Source organism: Rhinopithecus roxellana, chromosome 8 (assembly GCF_007565055.1).
Source record: "Rhinopithecus roxellana isolate Shanxi Qingling chromosome 8, ASM756505v1, whole genome shotgun sequence".
Taxonomy (NCBI): Eukaryota; Metazoa; Chordata; class Mammalia; order Primates; family Cercopithecidae; genus Rhinopithecus; species Rhinopithecus roxellana.
Genome location: NC_044556.1, coordinates 50,130,049 through 50,143,677, shown reverse-complemented (window position 1 = coordinate 50,143,677; position 13,629 = coordinate 50,130,049). Strand labels below are relative to the sequence as shown.

Here is a 13,629-nt window from a genome sequence, read left to right as displayed (position 1 = left end):
CATTATTCCCCTTTGGATGAGCTGTACGGATGAGCTAATAAACTCCCAGTTCCTCCCAGATAGAAATACTTCTCTAGCTCCTTCCCTGAAGCTCCTTGAGGGTCAAACCTGCTGGAGATTGAGGGGCTTCCTGGAACCTCCCAGCTCAGGAGGTTACTGCTGGTGAGAGGATTGCTGCAGTCTCCCTGGGAGGGTGCACAGCCACTGGAAAGTATCACTGCTGTAACTTCAGTACAAATGGTTTTCATCACATCTGCTCTTTGTGCAGTGTTGCAGGCAAAACACCAGAGCTAACATGCACATGAGTAACATATGCACATCATCAACTGTGCCTGAAACACAAAGTGCCGCATGTCACGCACAGTTGATGATGTGCATATGTTTACTCATTTAGTCCTTACCTCAGGCCGAGGTCACACCATCACTTTCATCTTCCATATGAGAAAACTGAGATGCACAAAGACGTTAAGTGACCTGCCCAGGGTCACTCAGCCAGCAAAGGAGAATTTGAAGTGAAGGCAGCCTGGCTCCAGAAGACATTCTCAGAACCACCGTGTTTATACTGCTCCTAACGAAATCACCCTTGCAAAAATTATGTCAGTAAGAAAAACCTGACATGGGAAAACTATGACTGTGAAAGAAATCTGACCTGACTCCATCTTGCTTCTAACCTCTGAGCTGCCCTTGTCCATTCCTGGGCATAGGCCAGGCTAACTATGAGAGGAGTTTAGTTCCAAGTCTAAGTCTGAAACAGAGATGACTACCCCTTCCCGAGACAAACTCCTTCCTATCTTGGGGATCAGACCTCCTTAGCAAAGCTAACAAATTAGGCACGAGATTGGAAATTATGGCTCAGGAGCCATGCAGCCAGAAGCCACACGATTCCTAAGCTCCCCAACTGTGCCTATATATAACATTGCTAGCGTTAAACCTTAGATTGGTGTCCAAGATATTTTTCAGACCCTGCCTTATGATGGACTAGCTGGCACACCCAGACCAGTAAACTGGCTCATCTGGTCCTGTGGCCCTCACCCAGGGACTGACTCAGTGCAGTAAACAAGCTCTGACACTGTGATTTCATCCCCCAGACCAACCAATCAGCTTTGCCCATTCCCTAGCCCCCTGCCTGCCAGACTATCCTAAACAAACAAACAAACAAAAAACTCTAGTCTTTGAATTTTGGCAGATTTGAGTAATAATAAACCCCTGTCCTGGTCACTCAGCTACCTCTGCATTTATTAAATTCTTTCTCTATTGTAGAAAGCCTGATGTTCTCAGCTCCATTGGCTTTTCTGGGCAATCGGCAAGATAAACCTACCGGGCAGTTACATTAATAAAAGAGAAACACAAATGGTAAGCATGCTTGAAAAGAAATGTAAGTCTGTGTATTTCTTTTGAAGAAACACAAAAGGAGGAGGAATGATAAGACAGGCGATACACTGTCCTAAATATTTTCGTGATTCTCCTGCCTCCCCCATATTCTTCTTATCCCAACAGCTGCTCCACAGAAACCTTCAAGTTAAACACAGTCCTGCCAGAACTGGGTTTGTCCTTCCCTTTACATTATCCTCTCACCTGCTCCACACCCCTTCCAAATCTAATCTGTTCGTTCACTTCCAGGTCATTGAGGATTTTCCATTTAAAAATTTAAAAAATTCATAAAGGGGAAGATAACTGCTCATCCATATTCACACCTCCTGGAATTAACTACTGTTAACATAGGTACATATTTTTCTTTCAAATCGTTGTTAAGCTATTGTCTTTTAAAAAAAAATAAACATGCTAAGCATAGACCATACTAACAGTAGAGAAGATGTAAACATATGTAAAATTTTTGGTCACCTTAAGTTCAAAAATAATTTCTCATAACATTTGGGCAACACTGGAGCAATGGTCTTGTGGTATATCTACAGAGACAGGAATGTATGTTTTAGCTAGACTGTCCCCACCAGGCCCCAAAAAAGAAAAAGAAGAAAAAATAATAAGGATATATATATCTGAAAAAATAATAAAATAATAAAGATGCATATATGTATGCTTTTACAAAATTCAGCTTAGACTCTATTTTTATTTTACAAATATTCCATTTAATAGTGCATGAACTTAACTGCAGACAAAGAGACAGAACCACAAATGAAGGAATTCCTCAACTCCCTAGCACAGTTAGAGAGACATCTTTCTAAAGGAAACCTCTAAGGGTAAACATACACTAAATTAAGTAGAAGACATTAAGATTTGGAGTGGTTTTCTTATTCCTTTTTACAACCAAGTTGATTAAGGTGTGAGCTGACTATGGTACAATGCATCCATTTCAAGTTTGATGACGTGTCTATTACTCTAAAAGGTCCTCTCGTGCCCTTTGCAGTCAGTCCTGCCCTCTCCCTGACCCCAGCAATCAATGATGTAGTTTCTGTCACTATACAGGTTAGTTTTACCTGTTCTAGAAATTCACCTTGATGGCGCCTCACAGGATGCCCTCTTTTCGTCACTCGGCATAATGTTTTTGAGATTATCCATGCCATCTAATCTTTCCTTAATGTGGCCCATTTTATTGCTGGGTAGTTCGGGTAGCTGGGGTAGATCGCAGCTCTTTCTGCCTACAGGTAAGACTGCGGTTCCGACCTGCAGGCCTCGGTGAACATGAGCAAGGTCACCCGGGCGCCTGGAGAGCTCCCCCCGTTCCCCTACAGAAAGCAAGCGTGTTTGTCTACAACCGAACCGGGACACTGCTTTCATCCCAAAGAACAGCACCAAAGGCCCTGCTTTCATCCCAGAGAACAGCACCCGACTGCTTAAAGTTTCTACCTGGCTCTATCAGGTGAGAACACGTTCCCCGCTTAGCACAGAAATCCCACAAACCCCTGTGGGGGTTGCGGTTAGAAGCGGAGGCTGTGTGAAGGGTGACTGGGGACCACGAAAAAACACGAAGGATTCCGCAGAGCGTGAGAACTCAAGAGACTGGAGACCATGAAGCAATCTGCAAAAAGCAACCCACGTAGAAATGGAGAAAAAAAAAGGCTCTGCGGGCACTTAGTTTGTGTTTAAGAAGCTCACGACGGCGGACAGAATACCGCAACAGGGTATTTACTTTCTGTTTCCCATCACTGAGACTATAATGAGAACGCGTAACATACCACCCAAACCACAAATACGTGGAAGTTAATACTAATTCTTTACGTGAAATCTACTTTTTCAACACAACAGTTCAGGGGAAAGCGCGAACGCAGTCCCCCACTACCACAAATTATGCAGTCGAGTTTCCCACATTTGGGGAAATCGCAGGGGTCAGCACATCCGGAGTGCAATGGATAAGCCTCGCCCTGGGAAAACCACCTTCGTGATCATGGTATCTCCCCTGCCAGGTAAGTATGAGTTTCTGCATCTCCGCCCTGCCACAGCCCCACACGCCTCACCCTTTACACGCACGGTCACTTGCCCCGCGCACCCCCGAGCCCTCCTAGCCCTGACACACAGCTGGGACTCTCAGGTCCGACCGGCGGTCCTGGGCTCGCTCCTACAGCACGGGAACTCCTTCGTCGCGAAGCAGCCAGTGGCGAAGCGGCAGCCCCTGCGCTGCCTCATCTACATAGAAGTCGCCCTCTCCGTGATGTCACCGACAGCGCGTTCCCGGTCCCCGTCTGCTTTTCCGCCCCTTCGTCCGCCCACTCAGCCGAACAACCTGCTGCCACAGCCTGCGGGGACAGTGACGTCTGCCTCTCCTTTCCCTCCCTTCCCTGTCCCTGGTCTTCCCCAAAGAAGCGGGCGTTTCTGTTGTAGTTTTTTGTTTTTGGTTTGGCGCCGAGTCTCGCTCTGTCGCCCAGGCTGGAATGCAGTCGCATGATCTCGGCTCCCTGCAACCTCCGCCTCCCGAGTTGAAGCGATTCTCCTGCCGCAGGCTTCCGCATAGCCGGGATTACAGGCGCATGCCACCAAGGCCGGCTAATTTTTGTATTCTTAGTAGAGACCGGGTTTCACCATGATGGCCAGGCTGATCTCGCACTCCTGACTTCAGGTAATCCGCTGGCCTCAGCCTCCCAAAGTGCTGGGATTACAGGCCTGAGCCATCACGCCCGCCCAGAAGCAGGTTCTTACACTGTGTTGCCGAGGACCTCTTTGGCAGACAGCTGGAACCTGTCCACCCTTCTTCAAACAATGGCTTGTAATGCGCAGACTAAAACATGTAGGATTACACAGGAAACTGGTTCTCTTCACATCGTTATCCTTGTGATGTAGCATTCTACTTGAAATTACAAGTCGTTCAATATCAGAGAGAAACCATATTTATGAAACCAGAGAGGCTGCTCAGATGACTGCAAACCAGCCATCCTTACTTGTTTTACCACTAGTAGTGTTATAAAGACGGTGGTCCAATTTCATGAATCTTGTAGGGTTTTTTCAAATACAGCAATGTACAAATATGCTGCCCCAGCAGAGCACACTGGACACTCAGGCATGGTGCTGGAGTTTGTCATGTCTTCCACAGCCTTCTCTAGACCTTGACACTTACCTCAGGTTAGCACTTTATATTCTGCAAAGACAGAAACAAAGTGGTCCAATTTTGGGGGGGGGGGGAATATATATATAAATATAAATATATATATTATATATAAATATATATAATTTATATATAATATATATATTTATATATATATAAATATATATATGGGGAAATTTTATTTGAGGTGCTTAACAGATTACTGTTAATCTGTAGAACACAACCCCAAACTCTGACAATACTCCACAGACTTCAAATCTATCAGGCAATTCTTTCTGTCCTTTGCTTTCATATAAACTGAATCATAAAGTGTGTAGTGGGTTTTGGGGGAGTATAAGTGCCCAATGGGTTCATGTTGGCTGCTGCCTAGACAGAACCAATTTATCTAGACAGGGAATTGCAATAAAGAAAGTCATTTACCCAGAGCTGGCTGTGTGGGAGACCAGAATTTTATTATTACTCAAATCGGTCTTCCTGAGCATTCTGGGACCAGAGTTTTTAAGGATAATTTGGTGGGTGGGGGCCAGTGGTTTGGTTGGGAGTTCTGATTGGTCAGGTCGGAGATGAACTCAGAGGGAGCTAAAGCATCCTCTTGAGCTGGGTCAGTTCCTGGGTGGGGGCCACAAGATCAGATGAGCTGGTTTATCCATCTGGGTGGTGCCAGCTGAGGCATCGAGTGTAGTGTCTACAAAATATCTCATGTACTGATCTTAGGTTTTACAATAGTGATGTGATCCCCAGGAACAATTTGGGGAGGTTTAGCATCGTAAGCTGGAGGCTGTGTGACTCCTAAACCATCATTTCTAATACCGTGGCTAATTTGTGAGTCCTGCAAAGGCAGTCTAGTCCCCAGGTAGGAAGGGGGTTTGTTTTGGGAAAGGGCTGTTATCATCTTTGTTTCACAGCTAAACCATAAACTAAGTTCCTCTCAAAGTTATTTTGGCCTGTGCCCAGGAATGAACAAGGACAGCTTGGACGTTAGAAGCAGGATGGAATCAGTTAGGTGGGATCTCTTTCGCTGTGATCATTGTCCCAGTTATAATTTTTGCAAAGTCAGTCTCAGGAGCAGAGGCATAGGTTTGACTTCTTTCACTCAGTCTTACATCTACGAATTGTTCACGTTATTCATGTGGTTATTTGTTTCTGTGTGTATTCCTTTGTATGAATATAGGCCAACTTATTTATTCTACTGTTGCTGAACATGTTGACCTAAAAGAAAGAGGCTGAAGCACAAAATAGAATCTAGAGTTTACTTGGGCCAATGTGAAGGCAGCTGCCTGGAAGACTCACACCCAAAGAACTTTGGGTCTGAGCTCCCTTTGGCCTTTGTCACAAGCAGGTTTTTAAAGATCAAAAGAGGGGATGCACGATGGGCTAATAGAAAGGTGCCTGTGTGGAATTCTCATTGGTTTTCAGAAATGGCACTGATGAGACATTGGCTATCCGTTGTTACGGGGTGTGGGATATAGTGTTTGGTGTGGCATTATTAGATTAATTTACACCTACCTGGGGTGATAGCAAGCAGTTCCAACAGATGAATACATAGCTCAAAAGGAAGGAATCAGAAAGTGGTTGCTGTCTTGATTTAATGTCTCTCTGACCATGTGAAGTGGCTCACATTCCTCAGATAAAAATTCTTTAAAAAAATCTTTCTTCTTGAAAGCACTGGTGGTGAAAAGCTCAGCCAAGGTGTCCCTCTTTGCCAGGAAGGCTCATTCCCAGATGGTCTTTCCCAGGCTGAGGGCAGGGGAGGAAAGGAGCCGCCTCACTGAGGAATTTTTAAGAGCACCAAAAAGCCCAGTGAAAGGGTGTCACAGAGTAGGAAAAAAAAAAGAGAAGAAGAAAAGAGGAGAGAGACCTCAGTTAAGTCTACAGCTGTCACTTGTTTAATCATCTCTAGTCTTCAGATACCATAATCAGTTTTCTCAGAAGTAATATATAACATTAATATATATATGTTATAATTATATATATAAATTATATATAATTTATATATTATATATAATATATAAATTATTATATATAAATATATATAACATTAGTAATTTGAGTAGAACACATATAATGCACACAAGAATGAGATTCACAAAGAGAATCTGTATGCCGGAACAGTAAGGGAACCTATTCCTATTCCATTAGGGAGCCAACTAAAACCATCAGGGAAAACATCACATCCCAGTTCTTCTTTCATGATTTCCTGTAGCCAAATGACTTCCACTTTTTTTCTAGATGAAGTTCTACTTCATGGGAAGTATTTATATATGTATACGCAACAAGACGTTGTAACCAGCACACATCCACCTCCCTGATCAGCTAAATCTATCATCTAAAGCGGGCTGCGGAGGCTGCTGTGGCTGCAGCTCTCCCCTTGTGTGTTCTGGGCTGTGTTGTACTAAGTGGAAGAGGAGGTTGTGGGCAAGTATTGTGCAGAGATCACAACCAGGTGGGCCAGGGGCTGCTCTCTCCACACTATCAGTTGACAATGTACAATTCCTTTTATGAACTCTCGTAAGTGCTGTTGTATCTACCCATTGTTTTTGTTTTGTTTTGTTTTGTTTTGTGCAGACAGACTTTCTCTGTCTCCCAGGCTGGAGTGCAGTGGCACAATCTCGGCTCACTGCAACCTCTGCCTCCTGGGTTCAAGCGATTCTCCTGCCACAGCCTCCCAACTTGATGGGACTACAGGCACACGCCACTGCACCCGGCTAATTTTTGTATTTTTAGTAGAGACGGGGTTTCTTCGTGTTGGCCAGGCTGATCTCGGACTCCTGACCTCAGGTGACCCACTCGCCTCGGCCTGCCAAAGTGCTGGGATTACAGGTGTGAGCCACCGCGCCCAAGTTCTACCCATTTTTAAATAAGGATAATATTGTCTTTGAAAATATGTATCATCTAAAGTGATGCGATTATCTAGTACAACCTTAGCCAGTGAATAAATAGCTTTTTGTTGACCTGTGAAGGAGGCTACAGTTTCATCAACAATATTTGTTTGTTTCTTTTGTCTTTCTTTTTTTTTTTTTTTAAGACACAGTCTTGCTATGTTGCCTAGGCTAGAGTGCAGTGGTGCAGTCTTGGCTCACTGCAGCCTCCACTTCCCTTGCTCAAGCAATCCTCCCACCTCAGCCTCCTGAGTAGCTGGGACTACAGACATGCACTGCTATGCCTGGCTAATTTTGTTTTTGTTTGTTTGTTTGTTTGTTTTGTTTGTTTGTTGAAAGACAGGGTCTCCCTATCTTGCTCAGGATGGTCCCAAATTCCTGAGCTCAAGCAATCCTCCCACCCGAGCCTCTCAAAGTGCTGGGATTACAAGCATAGGCCACCAAGCCTGGACTCTTTACTTTTTTTAGAGGGAGTAGGAGTGGCTCTGTCACCCAGGCTGGAGTGCAGTGTCACCATCATAGCTCACTGCAGACTGGAACTCCTGGATTTTAATGATCCTTCCAGCTCAGCCTCTGAATCACTGGGATTATAGGCCAGAGCCACCATGTTCAATTTTTATCAGCAATGTTACCTAAAGTAAATGAAGGATTTCTAACCATGGGAAGCAACATCCTATCAAAGCAAAAATGTGCTCCCCCAAAAATGTTTGGAGCTATCTTCTTAATGGCCAGGCAGATAATTAGCAAGTTTTCTCCCAATAGGATCTCCAACTATTACTAAAATAGAGTGGTAGACATGCCTAGTGAAAAGTTTGAGAATACTCTTCCATTTTTTTTTTTTTTTTTTTGAGATGGAGCCTTGCTCTATCTCCTAGGTTGAAGTGCAGTGGCATAATCTTGGCTCACTGCAACCTCTGCCTCCCAGGTTCAAGTGATTCTCCTACCTCAGCCTCCTGAGTAGCTGGGAGTACATGTGAACACCACCACACCCAGCTAATTTTTGCATTTTTAGTAGAGACGGGATTTCACAATGTTGGCCAGGCTGGTCTCGTACCCCTGACCTCAGGTGATCCACCCGCCTCGGCCTCCCCACTCATCCAATATAGGGTTTCTTCAGAGGTATACATGTATAGGCATGACCAAATATCCTAAAAGACATTGCACTTCATCATTCCATGTCTTTAGACATTTAAGGGCCATGAATGGTGATCTCCTCCAGAGACAAAATAAATGCTGGTGCAGAACATGTAAGTGTAGTATAATTTGGCTACATCAGCTTTCAGCATTTAAACCATGGGTCACACATGTTAGAGCAAGAGGGCAGGTTGGATCCTGATAGCAGAAGGGAGTGTTTTTGTCTTAGCTTTCCAATAGCATCATGGTGTTCACCACTGTCATTTCAGAGTGAGGCAGCAATTTTTTGTTTGGTTGGTGTTGTCTCTGGTTTTTTTTGTTTGTTTGTTAGTTTTTTGCAGCCGGGTTCTCACTGTTGCCCAGGCTGGAGTGCTGTGGCAACATCACAGCCCAGTACAGTCTTGATCTCTTGACCTTCGGGGCTCAATGAATCATCCTACCTCAGCTTCCCAAGTGCTGGAGTTACAGGCACACACCACCACACCCAGCTTATTTATTTACTTTCTGAGACAAGGTCTCACTCTTTTGCCCAGGATGGACTGCAGTGGTGTCAACAGGATTCACTGCAGGCTCGAACTCCTGGGCTCAAGTCATCCTCTCACCTCATACTCCTGAGTAGCTGGGACTACAGTTGGGTGCCACCATGCCTGGCTAATTTTTTCATATTTTGTAGAGACATTGTTTCACCATTTTGTCCAGGAAGCTAGTCTCAAACTTCTGGGCTCAAGTGATCCTCCTGCCTCGACCTCCCAAAGTGCTAGGATTACAGGCAGTTATTTTGACAGTACAATTATGATGGTTTAAACTGAGATGTGGGGCAGGAATGTTAGGAAGAGTCAGACAGATTCGATAAAGAGGTTTTGCTTGATGTGATCCCGAGTTGCATCGTGAGTGTAATCAGGGGGAATACTGGTGAAATTTAGCACAGGATGTACCAATGGTCATTATGGCCAAAGGTGGTTGGTGGTTTAAAGTGGCAAACCCAGCACCTTGTCAAATTTCCCACAGTGGCAACGGTTTGTGAGATTCTGATCAGAGAATTAACCCTCCCTGCTGTAATCAAATTAATTAGGGACAGTAAAACAACAATCTGATCATAGGCATTTTGCTATGTGTGTAGGTGTATATATATACACATACACGCAATAGGACTAGTGTGTCATATCTTTAGAGAATATGCATATAGGGTGATTTTACCAAAACCATGAAGAGAGGATCCCTACAACTTAAAGGAGCCCTAATGGTGTACATATTCCAGCCTACAGAAAAAGAGATCAACCCTTTCAGTTGCAGTTAGCACTGGAATTGTGAATAACTGGTTATACAGCCCAGTTATATATGACATCTGGAAGTCAGCTACAACAGATGTCAGCTACTTGCCATCTTGGTCAGGGATATTGCAGGTCACCTTTAAGTGAAAACCTCACTGACAAATGTCCACTCTGGAGAGCTGCCTTTTAGATATGAGAAACATGAATCTGTGTGTCAACGCCCTTATGTTTACTGCCACAGAGATTGGGCAATAACACCTGATGTGAGCCAGGTGCCGTGACCCACACCTCTGGTCCCAGCTACTTGGGAGACTCAGGAAGGAAGATGGCTTGACCCCAGGAGTTAAAGGCTCCAATGAGTCATAATTGCGCCACTGCATTCTGGCCTGGGCAACAGAGGGAGATCCCATCTCAAGAAAAAAAGAAAGAAAGAAAGAAAGAAAGAAAGAAAGAAAGAAAGAAAGAAAGAAAGAAAGAAAGAAGGAAGGAAGGAAGGAAGGAAGGAAGGAAGGAAGGAAGGAAGGAAGGAAGGAAGGAAGGAAGGAAGGAAGGAAGGAAGGAAGGAAGGAAGGAAGGAAGGAAGGAAGGAAGGAAGGAAGGAAGGAAGGAAGGAAAGAAAGAAAGAAGAGAGAAAAGAGAGAGGGAGAGAGAGAGAGAAAGAAGGAAAGGAAGGAAGGAGGAAAGGAGGAAAAGAGGAAGGAAGGAAGGAAGGAAGGAAGGAAGGAAGGAAGGAAGGAAGGAAGGAAGGAAGGAAAGAAAGAAAGAAAGAAAGAAAGAAAAGAAAGAAAGAAAGGAAAACATTCATATTAATAATATCTATTTGGTGCCCTCTAGTGGGCTTGGAGGGAATATTTTATTTGATGTTTCCAGTAAAAAACATCTCCAGATTATAGTCCACAATGTTTGATATTTTCATCTCCCAGCAACTCATTATGAAAGGCATCCTTTATTAATTCGGAGCTCTTGGTAAGAAGTCTTGTGAGACCTTAGCAATGATGGAGAATGTTACCTTTAAGAAGTACAGTACAGGTTCATAAGCCCCTTCATCTAACCACTACATGGGTCTTCCTGTTCTAATTTCAAAGGGAGAGAGTGAAAGTTTTCCAGAAACAGTGGGGGATCTTTGGCCAGGGAAGGTTAAAAACTTCTGTTAGTTTTGTCAGTTGAATTTTTATTGTATCATTATTGAGTTGCATCAGTCCAGAGGATTAGGAGTGATAGGCACAATGGAAATGTTGGGACATAGGCCAAACGTTGCAAATGGATCCAACTACCTGACCGATAAAGTTTGTTCCTTGGTTGCTATGGAGATCAGATGGCACTCCCCATGAGGAATGATTTTTTCTAATCACAGTCTACCAGCTACTTGGGCTGAGGCTCATTGGCATGGAAATGCTTCACACCATTGAGAGCATATACAAATTACCACCAGAAGGTATCTGTGACCCTGAGATGGAGACAGCTGGATAAAGTCTAACTGCCATGTCTCGAAGGGTCCTAAAGGTACAAAGTCCCTGTGACACGTGAAGGGGTTTTCCAGGATTATGTTCGGGCCAGAACAGACGGTACAGCAAGAATAAACCTTTTGCACAATCGTCAACAATGGTTTTCAATACACTGCTTTCCCCACGCTATCATTTTGTCTGAATTCCAACAAGTCAGCTTACGAACTACTTTAAAAAGGGTAATTGAAGCCTAAGGGGTGGATCAGGGTATCATTGGGCCCATACCATACGCCTGTTTCTGGAAAAAAACTTGTTCCCTTTATCTTTCCAGAGAAAGTAAAATATTGACTCAAAATAAATTTTAAAAAGAAACAGGGCTGACCATGGAGGCTCATGCCAGTAATCTCAGCACAGCACTTTGGGAGGCTGAAGCAGGAGGATCACTTGAGCTCAGGAGTTGCAGACCAGCCTGGGCAATTTAGTGAGACACAGAATTAATATTTTTCTTAATAGCCACATATGATGGTGCATACCTGTAGTCTCAGCTACTGGAAAGGGTAAAGTGAGAGGATCACTGGAGCCCAGGAGGTTCATGCTGCAGTGAACTGTGATTGCGCCACTGCACTGCAGCCTGGGTAACAGAGAAAAACTTTGTCTCAAAAAAGAAAAGAAAAGAAAATGTCTTACAAGTTTAGCTGTCCATCCTATGCAACAGAATATCTATGTGTAATGTCCACCATGTCCTTCTGTTGTACCCTCCCCTTAGTTAAGCCAGGAAGGCACCTGTCCCCTTATTAGAATATCATGGGCTCATGGCCAGCACAGTGGCTCACATCTGAAATTCTAGCACTGTGGGAGGCTGAGGCAAATAGATCTCTTGAGCTCCAGGGTTGGATACCAACCTGGGCAACACAGCAAGGCCCTATCTCTACAAAAAAAAGAAAAAAAAAGCTGAATGTGGTGGTGCATGTCTGTAGATCCAGCTACTCTGGAGGCTGAGGTGGGAGGATCACTAGAGCCCAGGGGGTGGAGGCTGCAGTGACCTGAGATCACACCACTGCCCTCCATCCTGGGTGACAGAGTGAGACCTAGTCTAAAAAATGTGGGGGAAGGGGGAGAAAGTTTGTTGTGTCAGCAAGTAAATGACGAAAAGGGACAGTATTAGAGTTGAGAAATAAATTGGAATATGAATTGGTACCTCTCCCGCAGAAGATAAATTTGCTAAAAGTGCTCAAGTTAGAGGCAACACAAAAGATCCATTGAAGTTGCTGGTGCCTGTAAATCCTGGCACTTTGCAAGGCTGCGGACCAGAAGTTTGGAGACCAGCCTGGGCAACATGGTGAAACCCCTTCTCTACAAAACATACGAAAATTAGCAGGGCATAATGGCCCACGCCTGTAGTCCCAGCTACTGGGAAAGCTGAGAGATGGGAGGATCGCTTGAGCCTGAGAAGTCAAGGCTACAGGGAGACGCAATCAGGCCACTGCACTCCAGCCTGAGAGACAGAATGAGACCCTCTCACAAAAACTAAAAATAAACATTAAAAAGCCTGTAATATAGCAGTGGCACATCCAGTTCTCTACGCTACTATAGAACTATCAGTGGCCAAAGGTATGTGTGCAAGAATGACGATTTCAGGATTCTCTGAAATCCTAAAACCATGAAGCCAACCTCATTTCAAACACATTTTGAAAAGGGTTAAATAAATTATGCACAAACTGACAGATAAGAAATGCTGTTTTCAAAAATGATGGAGAGGATTATTATGATGATGAATGATTCCACTTTCTATCCATATCATTGATAGAGCAATCAGTAAATCCAGCACATCCAGGGGATGGGACATCTCTCTAGGCCTCCTATTAAAAATGAAAAAATTGAGGCTGGCATATAACCCATCCAAGCCTATAAGGGGCAGCATGAGGATTTTATCGGCACCAAAAGTGACTCGTTTGGTCTCTGTTTCTTGTACACAGGCACAAGACAGCATGACATTTCAGGAGATGCTCTGTCTGAATGGATCTGTGAGGCGGAGGTGTGTGGGGTCTGGGGAGTGGCCCTTGACAGGGATCTCTGTTAACTGTGCCTAGAATCCTGGGAAGATAAAACCCTCCCTGCAGTGGGCATCCCTGGCTGGCCTGGAACCACCAACCTTTAGGATTTGGGACTATGGGAAGAAAAAGGGCAGATTCTCTAGTGATGGATAATACACGAACGGGGGAGATTCTTTAGTGATCGATAATACACAAACGCTTTAAAAGCCTGAGCAAGCGTCCCTGGGTGGGCTCGAACCACCAACCTTTCGGTTAACAGCCGAACGCGCTAACCGATTGCGCCACAGAGACAGGAACTACTTATTCTACTGTGCATTATGGGAAGGGCGCCTTTAACAAACTGCCCCTATC

At 44.4% G+C, this 13,629-nt stretch overlaps 2 non-coding genes across 2 annotated transcripts; both read right to left on the bottom strand.

Annotated features, from left to right (window-relative positions):
* Positions 1–3,206: 3,206 nt before the first annotated feature.
* LOC115899506 lies at positions 3,207–3,370 on the bottom strand. Its single transcript, XR_004059199.1, has one exon. It is a non-coding gene; the product is annotated as a U1 spliceosomal RNA (small nuclear RNA).
* Positions 3,371–13,495: 10,125 nt separating this feature from the next.
* TRNAN-GUU lies at positions 13,496–13,569 on the bottom strand. Its single transcript has one exon. It is a non-coding gene; the product is annotated as a tRNA-Asn (tRNA).
* Positions 13,570–13,629: the final 60 nt, after the last annotated feature.